The sequence below is a fragment of the Hordeum vulgare genome, chromosome 5H (assembly GCF_904849725.1).
Source record: "Hordeum vulgare subsp. vulgare chromosome 5H, MorexV3_pseudomolecules_assembly, whole genome shotgun sequence".
Lineage (NCBI taxonomy): Eukaryota > Viridiplantae > Streptophyta > Magnoliopsida > Poales > Poaceae > Hordeum > Hordeum vulgare.
In genome coordinates this window covers 29,633,157-29,646,766 of record NC_058522.1, presented here as the reverse complement: position 1 = coordinate 29,646,766, position 13,610 = coordinate 29,633,157, and positions in this window count along the sequence as shown.

Below are 13,610 nucleotides of genomic sequence, written 5' to 3'. Positions count from 1 at the left end.
TATAGACAAAACACCATCCCTAGCATGCCTCTAGTTGGCTAGCCAGTTGATCAATGATAGTCAGTGTCTTCTGATTATGAACAAGGTGTTGTTGCTTGATAACTGGATCGCGTCATTGGGAGAATCACGTGATGGACTAGACCCAAACTAATAGACGTAGCATGTTGATCGTGTCATTTTGTTGCTACTATTTTCTGCGTGTCAAGTATTTATTCCTATGACCATGAGATCATATAACTCACTGACACCGGAGGAATGCTTTGTGTGTATCAAACGTCGCAACGTAACTGGGTGACTATAAAGATGCTCTACAGGTATCTCCGAAGGTGTTAGTTGAGTTAGTATGGATCAAGACTGGGATTTGTCACTCCGTGTGACGGAGAGGTATCTCGGGGCCCACTCGGTAATACAACATCACACACAAGCCTTGCAAGCAATGTAACTTAGTGTAAGTTGCGGGATCTTGTATTACGGAATGAGTAAAGAGACTTGCCGGTAAACGAGATTGAAATAGGTATGCGGATACTGACGATCGAATCTCGGGCAAGTAACATACCGAAGGACAAAGGGAATGACATACGGGATTATACGAATCCTTCGCACTGAGGTTCAAATGATAAGATCTTCGTAGGATATGTAGGATCCAATATGGGCATCCAGGTCCCGCTATTGGATATTGACCGAGGAGTCTCTCGGGTCATGTCTACATAGTTCTCGAACCTGCAGGGTCTGCACACTTAAGGTTCGACGTTGTTTTATGCGTATTTGAGTTATATGGTTGGTTACCGAATGTTGTTCGGAGTCCCGGATGAGATCACGGACGTCACAAGGGTTTCCGGAATGGTCCGGAAACGAAGATTGATATATAGGATGACCTCATTTGATTACCGGAAGGTTTTCGGAGTTACCGGGAATGTACCGGGAATGACGAATGGGTTCCGGGAGTTCACCGGGGGGGCAACCCACCCCGGGGAATCCCATAGGCCTTGGGGGAGACACACCAGCCCTTAGTGGGCTGGTGGGACAGCCCACAAGTGGCCTATGCGCCAAGAGAAGAAAAATCAAGAGGAAAAGAAAAAAAAAGGAGGAGGTGGGAAGGGAGGAGGACTCCCTCCCACCAAACCTAGTCCAACTCGGTTTGGGGGGGGAGAGTCCTCCCCCTTGGCTCGGCCGACCCCCTTGAGGGTCCTTGGACCCCAAGGCAAGGCCCCCTCCCTCCCACCTATATATACGGAGGTTTTAGGGCAGATTTGAGACGACTTTTCCACGGCTGCCCGACCACATACCTCCACGGTTTTTCCTCTAGATCGCGTTTCTGTGGAGCTCGGGCGGAGCCCTGCTGAGACAAGGTCTTCACCAACCTCCGGAGCGCCGTCACGCTGCCGGAGAACTCTTCTACCTCTCCGTCTCTCTTGCTGGATCAAGAAGGCCGAGATCATCGTCGAGCTGTACGTGTGCTGAACGCGGAGGTGCCGTCCGTTCGGTACTAGATCTTGGGACTGATCGCGGGATAGTTCGCGGGGCGGATCGAGGGACGTGAGGACGTTCCACTACATCAACCGCGTTCTTTAACGCTTCTGTTGTACGGTCTACGAGGGTACGTAGAGCACTCATCCTCTCTCGTAGATGGACATCACCATGATAGGTCTTCGTGCGCGTAGGAAAATTTTTGTTTCCCATGTGACGTTCCCCAACAGTGGCATCAGAGCTAGGTTCATGCGTAGATATCTTCTCGAGTAGAACACAAAAGTTTTGTGGGCGGTGATGTGCGTTTTGCTGCCCTCCTTAGTCTTTTCTTGATTCCGCGGTATTGTTGGATTGAAGCGGCTTGGACCGACATTACTCGTACGCTTACGAGAGACTGGTTTCATCGTTACGAGTAACCCCCTTTGCTCAAAGATGACTGGCAAGTGACGGTTTCTCCAACTTTAGTTGAATCGGATTTGACCGAGGAGGTCCTTGGATGAGGTTAAATAGCAACTCATATATCTCCATTGTGGTGTTTGCGTAAGTAAGATGCGATCCTACTAGATACCCTTGGTCACCACGTAAAACAAGCAACAACAAAATTAGAGGACGTCTAACTTGTTTTTGCAGGGTATGATTGTGATGTGATATGGCCAACGATGTGATGTGATATATTGGATGTATGAGATGATCATGTTGTAATAGAAATATCGACTTGCACGTCGATGGTACGGCAACCGGCAGGAGCCATAGGGTTGTCTTTATACTAACGTTTGTGCTTGCAGATGCGTTTACTATTTTGCTAGGATGTAGCTTTAGTAGTAATAGCATAAGTAGCACGACAACCCCGATGGCAACACATTGATGGATGATCATGGTGTGGCGCCGGTGACAAGAAGATCGTGCCGGTGCTTTAGTGATGGAGATCAAGAAGCACGTGATGATGGCCATATCATGTCACTTATGAATTGCATGTGATGTTAATCCTTTTATGCACCTTATTTTGCTTAGTACGACGGTAGCATTATGAGGTGATCTCTCACTAAAATTTCAAGACGAAATTGTGTTCTCCCCGACTGTGCACCTCTGCTACAGTTCGTCGTTTCGAGACACCACGTGATGATCGGGTGTGATAGACTCAACGTTCACATACAATGGGTGCAAAACAGTTGCGCACGCGGAACACTCGGGTTAAGCTTGACGAGCCTAGCTTGTGCAGACATGGCCTCGGAACACATGAGACCGAAAGGTCGATCATGAATCATATAGTTGATATGATTAGCATAGGGATGCTTACCATTGAAACTATACTCAACTCACGTGATGATCGGACTTGGGATAGTGTAAGTGGATCATGAACCACTCAAATGACTAGAGATATGTACTTTTTGAGTGGGAGTTTAGCGAATAATTTGATTAAGTTAATCTCTAATTATCTTGAACATAGTCTAAGTCCACTTTGAATATATTTGTGTTGTAGATCATGGCTCACGCGACAGTCATCCTGAATTTTAATACGTTCCTAGAGAAAGCTAAGTTGAAAGATGATGGAAGCAACTTTGTAGACTGGGCTCGTAATCTTAAGCTAATCTTACAAGCTGGGAAGAAGGATTATGTCCTTAATGCTGCGCTAGGAGATGAACCACCCGCTACGGCTGATCAGGATGTTAAGAACGCTTGGTTAGCACGTAAGGAGGACTACTCAATAGTTCAATGTGCAGTCTTGTATGGCTTAGAACCGGGACTTCAACGTCGCTTTGAGCGTCATGGAGCATTTGAGATGTTCGAGGAGTTGGAGTTTATCTTTCAGAAGAACGCCCGGATCGAGAGGTATGAGACCTCCGATAAATTCTATGCTTGCAAGATGGAGGAAAACTCGTCTGTCAATGAACATGTACTCAAAATGTCTGGGTACTCAAACCGTCTAGCTGACCTGGGGATTGAACTCCCGCAAGAAGCTATCACCGACAGAATCCTTCAATCACTGCCGCCAAGCTATAAAGGCTTTGTGTTGAACTACAACATGCAAGGGATGAACAAGTCTCCCGGCGAGTTGTTTGCGATGCTGAAAGTCGTAGAGTCTGAACTCCGTAAAGAGCATCAAGTGTTGATGGTGAGCAAAACCACTAGTTTCAAGAGAAACGGCAAAGGCAAGAAGGGCAATTCAAAGAAGAGCGGCAAGCCTGTTGCCAATCCGCCGAAGAAACCCAAGGCTGGACCTAAGCCTGAAACAGAGTGCTTCTATTGCAAGGGTATGGGTCACTGGAAACGCAATTGCCCCAAGTATCTGGCAGATAAGAAGGCGGGCAAAGAAAAATCAGGTATATTTGATATACATGTTATTGATGTGTACTTAACCGGTTCTCGTAGTAGTGCCTGGGTATTCGATACCGGTTATGTTGCTCACATTTGCAACTCGAAGCAGGAACTGCGGAATAGACGAAGGCTGGCGAAAGACGAAGTGACGATGCGCGTAGGAAATGGTTCCAAGGTTGATGCAATCGCCGTCGGCACAGTGTCACTTCAGCTACCATCGGGATTAGTGATGAACTTAAATCATTGTTATTTAGTGCCTGCGTTGAGCATGAACATTATATCTGGATCTTGTTTATTGCGAGACGGTTACTCTTTTAAGTCTGAGAATAATGGTTGTTCTATTTCTATGAGTAACATCTTTTATGGTCATGCACCGAATGTGAGAGGATTGTTCATATTGAATCTTGATAGCGATACACATATACATAACATTGAGACCAAAAGAGTTAGAGTAAACAATGATAGCGCCATATTTTTGTGGCACTGCCGCTTGGGTCATATTGGTGTAAAGCGCATGAAGAAACTCCATGCTGATGGACTTTTGGAGTCACTTGACTTTGATTCACTTGACACGTGCGAACCATGCCTCATGGGCAAGATGACTAAGACTCCGTTCTCCAAAACAATGGAGCGTGCAAGTGACTTGTTGGAAATCATACATACCGATGTGTGTGGTCCAATGAGCGTAGAGGCACGCGGCGGATATCGTTATTTTCTCACCTTCACTGACGATTTAAGTAGATATGGTTATGTCTACTTGATGAAGCACAAGTCTGAAACATTTGAAAAGTTCAAGCAATTTCAGAGTGAAGTGGAAAATCATCGTAACAAGAAGATCAAGTTCCTACGGTCTGATCGTGGGGGTGAATATCTGAGTTTCGAGTTTGGTGCTCACTTAAGACAATGTGGAATTGTTTCGCAGTTAACACCGCCTGGAACACCACAGCGTAATGGTGTGTCCGAACGTCTTAATCGTACTTTGTTAGAGATGGTGCGATCTATGATGTCTCTTACTGATTTGCCGTTATCATTTTGGGGTTATGCATTAGAAACAGCTGCATTCACTTTAAATAGGGCACCATCAAAATCCGTTGAGACGACACCATATGAACTGTGGTATGGCAAAAGGCCAAAGTTGTCGTTTCTTAAAGTTTGGGGATGCGATGCTTATGTCAAAAAGCTTCAACCTGAAAAGCTGGAACCCAAAGCGGAGAAGTGCGTCTTCATAGGTTACCCAAAAGAGACAGTTGGGTACACCTTCTATCTCAAATCCGAGGGCAAAGTGTTTGTTGCTAAAAACGGAGCTTTTCTCGAGAAGGAGTTTCTCTCGAGAGAATTGAGTGGGAGGAAGATAGAACTTGACGAGGTTGTCGAACCTCTCATCCCTCTGGATGGTGGCGCAGGGCAAGGGGAAACCTCTGTCATTGCAACGCCGTTGAGGAGGAAGTTAATGATGATGATCATGAAACTCCAGTTCAAGTTTCTGTTGAACCACGCAGGTCGACGAGATCACGTACTACTCCAGAGTGGTACGGTAATCCCGTCTTATCGATCATGTTGTTAGACAACAATGAACCTGCGAGTTATGAAGAAACAATGGTGGGCCCAGATTCCAACAAATGGCTGGAAGCCATGAAATCCGAGATAGGATCCATGTATGAGAACAAAGTGTGGACTTTGGAGATACTACCTGAGGTACGCAAGGCTATTCAGAACAAATGGATCTTTAAGAAGAAGACGGACGCTGACGGTAATGTGACCGTTTATAAAGCTCGACTTGTGGCAAAGGGTTTTTCACAAGTTCCACGAATTGACTACGATGAGACTTTCTCACCCGTGGCGATGCTTAAGTCCGTCAGAATCATGTTAGCAATAGCTGCATTTTTCGATTATGAAATCTGGCAGATGGATGTCAAAACGGCGTTCCTTAACGGTTTCCTTAAGGAAGAGTTGTATATGATGCAGCCCGAAGGTTTTGTCGATCCTAAAAATGCTGACAAGGTGTGCAAGCTCCAGCGATCCATTTATGGACTGGTGCAAGCATCTCGGAGTTGGAACAAACGCTTTGATGAGGTGATCAAAGCATTTGGGTTTATACAAGTGGTTGGAGAATCTTGTATTTACAAGAAAGTGAGTGGGAGCTCTGTGGCGTTTCTAATATTATATGTGGATGACATATTACTGATTGGAAACAACGTAGAGCTTTTGGAGAGCACAAAGGGTTACTTGAATAAAAGTTTCTCTATGAAGGACCTAGGAGAAGCTGCTTACATTCTAGGCATTAAGATCTATAGGGATAGATCAAAACGCCTGATAGGACTTTCACAAAGCACATACCTTGATAAAGTTTTGAAGAGGTTCAAAATGGAAAAGTCCAAGAAAGGGTTCTTGCCAGTTTTACAAGGTACGATATTGAGTAAGACTCAGTGCCCAGCAACTGATGAAGATAGAGAGCATATGCGCTCCGTCCCCTATGCTTCAGCCATAGGTTCTATCATGTATGCGATGTTGTGCACTAGACCGGATGTTAGCCTGGCCATAAGTATGGCAGGTAGGTTCCAGAGTAATCCAGGAGTGGATCACTGGACAGCGGTCAAGAATATCCTGAAGTACCTGAAAAGGACTAAGGAGATGTTTCTCGTATATGGAGGTGACGAAGAGCTCGCCGTAAAAGGTTACGTCGATGCAAGCTTTGACACAGATCCGGACGACTCTAAGTCGCAAACCGGATACGTACTTATTCTTAATGGGGGTGCAGTAAGCTGGTGCAGTTCCAAGCAAAGCGTCGTAGCAGATTCTACATGTGAAGCGGAGTACATGGCTGCCTCGGAGGCGGCTAAGGAGGGTGTCTGGATGAAGCAGTTCATGACGGATCTTGGAGTGGTGCCAAGTGCACTGGATCCAATAACCTTGTTCTGTGACAACACGGGTGCCATTGCCTTAGCAAAGGAACCACGGTTTCACAAGAAGACCAGACACATCAAACGACGCTTCAACCTCATCCGCGACTACGTCGAGGAAGAGAACGTAAATATATGCAAAGTGCACACGGATCTGAATGTAGCAGACCCGCTGACTAAACCTCTTCCACGGCCAAAACATGATCGACACCAGAACTGTATGGGTGTTAGATTTATTACAATGTAATTCGCATGGTGATGTGAGGGCTGGATTATTGACTCTAGTGCAAGTGGGAGACTGTTGGAATTATGCCCTAGAGGCAATAATAAATATTGTTATTATTATAATTCCTGTATCAAGATAACAGTTTATTATCCATGCTATAATTGTATTGAATGAAGACTCATTTACATGTGTGGATATATAGACAAAACACCATCCCTAGCATGCCTCTAGTTGGCTAGCCAGTTGATCAATGATAGTCAGTGTCTTCTGATTATGAACAAGGTGTTGTTGCTTGATAACTCGATCACGTCATTGGGAGAATCACGTGATGGACTAGACCCAAACTAATAGACGTAGCATGTTGATCGTGTCATTTTGTTGTTACTATTTTCTGCGTGTCAAGTATTTATTCCTATGACCATGAGATCATATAACTCACTGACACCGGAGGAATGCTTTGTGTGTATCAAACGTCGCAACGTAACTGGGTGACTATAAAGATGCTCTACAGGTATCTCCGAAGGTGTTAGTTGAGTTAGTATGGATCAAGACTGGGATTTGTCACTCCGTGTGACGGAGAGGTATCTCGGGGCCCACTCGGTAATACAACATCACACACAAGCCTTGCAAGCAATGTAACTTAGTGTAAGTTGCGGAATCTTGTATTACGGAACGAGTAAAGAGACTTGCTGGTAAACGAGATTGAAATAGGTATGCGGATACTGACGATCGAATCTCGGGCAAGTAACATACCGAAGGACAAAGGGAATGACATACGGGATTATACGAATCCTTGGCACTGAGGTTCAAACGATAAGATCTTCGTAGGATATGTAGGATCCAATATGGGCATCCAGGTCCCGCTATTGGATATTGACCGAGGAGTCTCTCGGGTCATGTCTACATAGTTCTCGAACCTGTAGGGTCTGCACACTTAAGGTTCGACGTTGTTTTATGCGTATTTGAGTTATATGGTTGGTTACCGAATGTTGTTCGGAGTCCCGGATGAGATCACGGACGTCACGAGGGTTTCCGGAATGGTCCGGAAACGAAGATTGATATATAGGATGACCTCATTTGATTACCGGAAGGTTTTTGGAGTTACCGGGAATGTACCGGGAATGACGAATGGGTTCCGGGAGTTCACCGGGGGGGCAACCCACCCCGGGGAAGCCCATAGGCCTTGGGGGAGACACACCAGCCCTTAGTGGGCTGGTGGGACAGCCCACAAGTGGCCTATGCGCCAAGAGAAGAAAAATCAAGAGGAAAAAAAAAGAGGAGGTGGGAAGGGAGGAGGACTCCCTCCCACCAAACCTAGTCCAACTCGGTTTGGGGGGGGGGGAGAGTCCTCCCCCTTGGCTCGGCCGACCCCCTTGAGGGTCTTTGGACCCCAAGGCAAGGCCCCCTCCCTCCCACCTATATATACGGAGGTTTTAGGGCAGATTTGAGACGACTTTTCCACGGCTGCCCGACCACATACCTCCACGGTTTTTCCTCTAGATCGCGTTTCTGCGGAGCTCGGGCGGAGCCCTGCTGAGACAAGGTCATCACCAACCTCCGGAGCGCCGTCACGCTGCCGGAGAACTCTTCTACCTCTCCGTCTCTCTTGCTGGATCAAGAAGGCCGAGATCATCGTCGAGCTGTACGTGTGCTGAACGCGGAGGTGCCGTCCGTTCGGTACTAGATCGTGGGACTGATCGCGGGATAGTTCGCGGGGCGGATCGAGGGACGTGAGGACGTTCCACTACATCAACCGCGTTCTTTAACGCTTCTGCTGTACGGTCTACGAGGGTACGTAGATCACTCATCCTCTCTCGTAGATGGACATCACCATGATAGGTCTTCATGCGCGTAGGAAAATTTTTGTTTCCCATGCGACGTTCCCCAACAGATAGATCAAAACGCTTAATAGAAGTTTCAACAAGATGCATGCCTTGACAAGTTTTTTGAAGGAATTCGAAATAGATCAGCAAAGAAAGAGTTCTTGACTGTGCTGTAAGGTGTGAATTTGAGTAAGACTCAAAACCCGACCACGGCAGAATAAAGAGAATAGACGAAGATCGTCTTCTATGCCTTAGCCGTAGACTCTAAAGCATGCCATGCTGGGTACCGCGCCTAATGTGTGCCTTGACTAAAAGTCTGTTGAGAGGTACAGAGAGTGATCCATGATTGAATCACTAGCAGCGGTCAAAATTTATCCTTAATAACTGATGGACTAAGGAAGTTTTCTCGATTATGGAGGTGGTTAAAGAGTTCGTCGTAAAGGGTTACGTCGATGCAAGCTTTGACACTAATCCGAATAACTATGAGTAGTGAAACGGATTCGTATAGTAGAGTAGATGTTTGGAGTATTTCTGAATAGCACATAGTAGCAGCATCTACAAGATGACATAAAGATTTGTAAAGAACACACGGATCTGAAAGTTTCAGAACCGTTGACTAAAACCTCTCTCACGAGCAAGACGTGATGAGACCCCATAACTATATGGGTGTTGGATTCGTTGGAATCACATGGTGATGTAAACTAGATTATTGACTCTAGTGCAAGTGGGAGACTCTTGGAAATATGTCCTAGAGGCAATAATAATTAGTTATTATTATATTTCTTTGTTCATGATAATCGTTTATTATCCATGCTATAATTGTATTGATTGGAAACACAATACTTGTGTGGATACATAGACAAAACATTGTCCCTAGTAAGCCTCTAGTTGACTAGCTCGTTGATCAAAGATGGTCAAGGTTTCCTGGCCATAGGCAAGTGTTGTTACTTGATAACGGGATCACATCATTAGCAGAATCATGTCATGGGCTAGACCCAAACTAATAGACGTAGCATGTTGATCGTGTCATTTTGTTGCTACTATTTTCTGTGTGTCAAGTATTTGTTCCTATGACCATGAGATCATATAACTCACTGACACCGGAGGAATGCTTTGTGTGTATCAAACGTCGCAACATAACTGGATGACTATAAAGATGCTCTACAGGTATCTCCAAAGGTGTTCATTGAGTTAGTATGGATCAAGACTGGGATTTGTCACTCCGTATGACGGAGAGGTATCTCGGGGCCCACTCGGTAATACAACATCACACATAAGCCTTGCAAGCAATGTGACTTAGTGTAAGTTTCGAGATCTTGTATTGCGGAACGACTAAAGAGACTTGCCGGTAAACGAGATTGAAATAGGTATGCGGATACTGACGATCGAATCTCAGGCAAGTAACATACCGAAGGACAAAGGGAATGACATACGGGATTATATGAATCCTTGGCACTGAGGTTCAAACGATAAGATCTTCGTAGAATATGTAGGATCCAATATGGGCATCCAGGTCCCGCTATTGGATATTGACCGAGGAGTCTCTCGGGTCATGTCTACATAGTTCTCGAACCCGCAGGGTCTGCACACTTAAGGTTCGACGTTGTTTTATGCGTATTTGAGTTATATGGTTGGTTACCGAATGTTGTTCGGAGTCCCGGATGAGACCACAGACGTCACGAGGGTTTCCGGAATGGTCCAGAAATGAAGATTGATATATAGGATGACCTCATTTGGTTACCGGAAGGTTTTCGTGCATTACCGGAAAAGTTTCAGGCTCATTGGTAGTGTACTAGGAGTGCCGGGAGGGGTGCCGGGGACCATCAGGAGGGGTGTCATGCCCCAAGGGGTCTCATGGGCTATGTGAAGAGATAAACCAGCCCCTAGTGGGCTGGAATAAGTTCCCACTAAGGCCCATAAGGTTTGAGAAGGAAAAAACACAAGGTGGAAAGAGTTTCCAAGTGGGAAGGTGGAATCCTACTCCAAGTAGGATTGGAGTAGGACTCCTCCACCTCCAATTTCGGCCAAACCTTTAGGTTTTGAGGCTGCCTCCTCCCCTCCCTCCCTCCTATATATAGTGGGGTTTTAGGGCTGATTTGAGACAACTTTTGCCACGGCAGCCCGACCACAGACCTCCACGGTTTTACCTCTAGATCGCGTTTCTACGGAGCTCGGGCGGAGCCCTACTGAGATTAGATCACCACCAACCTCCGGAGCGCCGGCACGTTGCCAGAGAACTCATCTACCTCTCCGTCTCTCTTGCTGGATCAAGAAGGCCGAGATCATCGTCGAGCTGTACGTGTGCTGAACGCGGAGGTGCCGTCCGTTCGGCACTAGATCGGAGCGGATCGTGGGACGGATCGCGGGACGGTTCGTGGGACGGTTCGCGGGGCGGATCGAGGGACGTGAAGACGTTCCACTACATCAACCGCGTTTCTTAGCGCTTCTACTGTGCGATCTACAAGGGTACGTAGATCGGAAATCCCCTCTCGTAGATGGACATCACCATGATAGGTCTTCGTGCGCGTAGGAATTTTTTTGTTTCCCATGTGACGTTCCCCAACAACTTTGCCACTGTATCATCCATGCTAGTTTTATTTTCTTTTTCCCGTTTTCTTTTCGTGTGTCTGTCTAGTTTGAGAAAAACCAAAAACATTTTCTTTTCTTCTTTTGCTTGTTGGGAGCTTTCTCGTGTAGATAGTTTTCTTTTTCTTTGGGTCAAGGTAGAATATAATGGTTACAATGTTTAGTGGCTCTTGCTTGCATACCTGTTTAGCTTTCAAAGAGCCATATTATTTTGTCTTCTCCTTTGTGTTTGCCTGCAGATTCCAACTTTAGTCCAATGCACGAGCACTCTTATTATTGTTCACATCGTTCGGTCGTGCAAGTGAAAGGCAATAATGACGATATATGATGAAGTGACTGAGCCTCGAAAAGCTGGTATGAACTCGATCTATTTTGTTTTTGTAAATATGACTAGCTCATCATGCCTGATTCAACTTTGTTGTGAGAGAAACATGTTTGCAATGACAACTTAGAGATCATAGTTGCTTATGCCATGCTTACTTAGCTAGGAGCTTATAATGGTTTGCCTTGGTTGCCAACATGAATATTGAGATGACTATGATTTAGTATGATAGGGTGGTATCCTCCTTTGAATGTTTCAAGTGGTTTGACTTGGCGCATGTTCACGCATGTAGTTGAAACAAAATCAACATAGCCTCTATGATGTTCATGTTCATGGTGATTTATGTCCTACTCATGCTTGCACTCAATGTTAGTTACTCTCAATGCATTTTGATGACTGTTGTCGCTCTCTAGTTGGTCGCCTCCCAGTCTTTTGCTAGCCTTCACTTGTACTAAGCAGGCATACTGCTTGTGCATCCACCTCCATAAACCCAAAGTTGTGCCACATGAGTCCACCATACCTACCTATGTGCGGTATCTACCTGCCGTTCCAAGTAAATTTGCATGTGCCACTCTCTAAACCTTCAAGAAATAATCTGTTTTGCATGCACGAACCGCTCATGTGGTGACAGAGGGCTATTGGTATCTTCCATGCTAGGCGTGTTATCCTCGATATGTGTTTATTCACTATCATTCACGAGACAGGGGCCGGTAATTGGAATTCCCAGTTCCATGCTCAAATCGAAAAATAATTGCAAACAAAACTCCCCTAGGATTGTTGTTGGTATGGACGGTACCCGAGGATTCGGCTAGCCATGGAGTGTGATTGATTGGTGGTGGGGAGTCAAAACTTTACTTTTCTGTTTGGGAACCGCCTATAGCATGTGTAGCATGGAAGATGTTGAGAACTCTTAGTCATTGCATTGACAATGAAAGCATGCCACCCAAAACTATTATCTTTGTTTTCAAAGCTTGAGCTTTGGCACCTCTGCAAATCAACGCTTCCCTCTGCGAAGGGCCTGTCTATTTATGTTCCTGTTGAGTCATCCTCCTCTTACAAAAGCACCAATTAGAGAGCACCTCTGTCATTTTTATGCTTTGCTTTTAACTGTGTTGAGTATGACTATGACTGGATCTTCATTGCCATGAATTACAATGTTTGGTCAGCCCTTGGTCTTTTAAGGTGCTCTGCATTTATGTTTTGCGGTCTCAGAAAGATCTAGTGAGATACCATCTATTCGTATTGCTTCATGTTGTTTTGATTGAAGTGTTGACACTTGAGGCATTATTATTATTTGCTCGCTAGTTGATTATGCCATTGATATGAGTTTGCCGTGAGACCTAGATGTCATTTGCTTATGTGGTTTGCTTGTGATGTTGCTGAAATTCTGGTTATGAGTTAGACATAGTTGCAACAACAAGATCAAACAGAGTTCGTCAAAGTTTTTCTTTTGTCTCTCTCAGTTTGTCAACTGAATTGCTTGAGGACAAGCAAGGCTTTAAGCTTGGGGGAGTTGATACGTCTCCGTCGTATCTACTTGTCTGAACTCTTTTGCCCGTGTTTTGGACTCTAATTTGCATGATTTGAATGGAACTAACCCGGACTGACGCTGTTTTTAGCAGAATTGCCATGGTGTTGTTTTTGTGCAGAAATGAAAGTTCTCAGAACGTCCTGAAAATTTACGAAGATTTTTTCTGGAATAAAAGAAAAATACGTGCGCAAAGTTCCACGTGAGGGGGCGTGCCAGTGGGCCACAAGCCCCTGGGCCGCGGCCACCCCCTATGGCCGCGCCATGAGGGCTTGTGGGGCCCACGTGGCACCACCGCCACCAATCTCAGTCCTATATCTTCCGTTTCACCTGGAAAAAAATCAGAGAGAAGGTTTCATCATGTTTTGCGATACGTAGGCGCCGCCACATCCTGTTCTTCATCTGGAGGGCAGATTTGGAGTCCGTTTCGGACTCCGGAGAG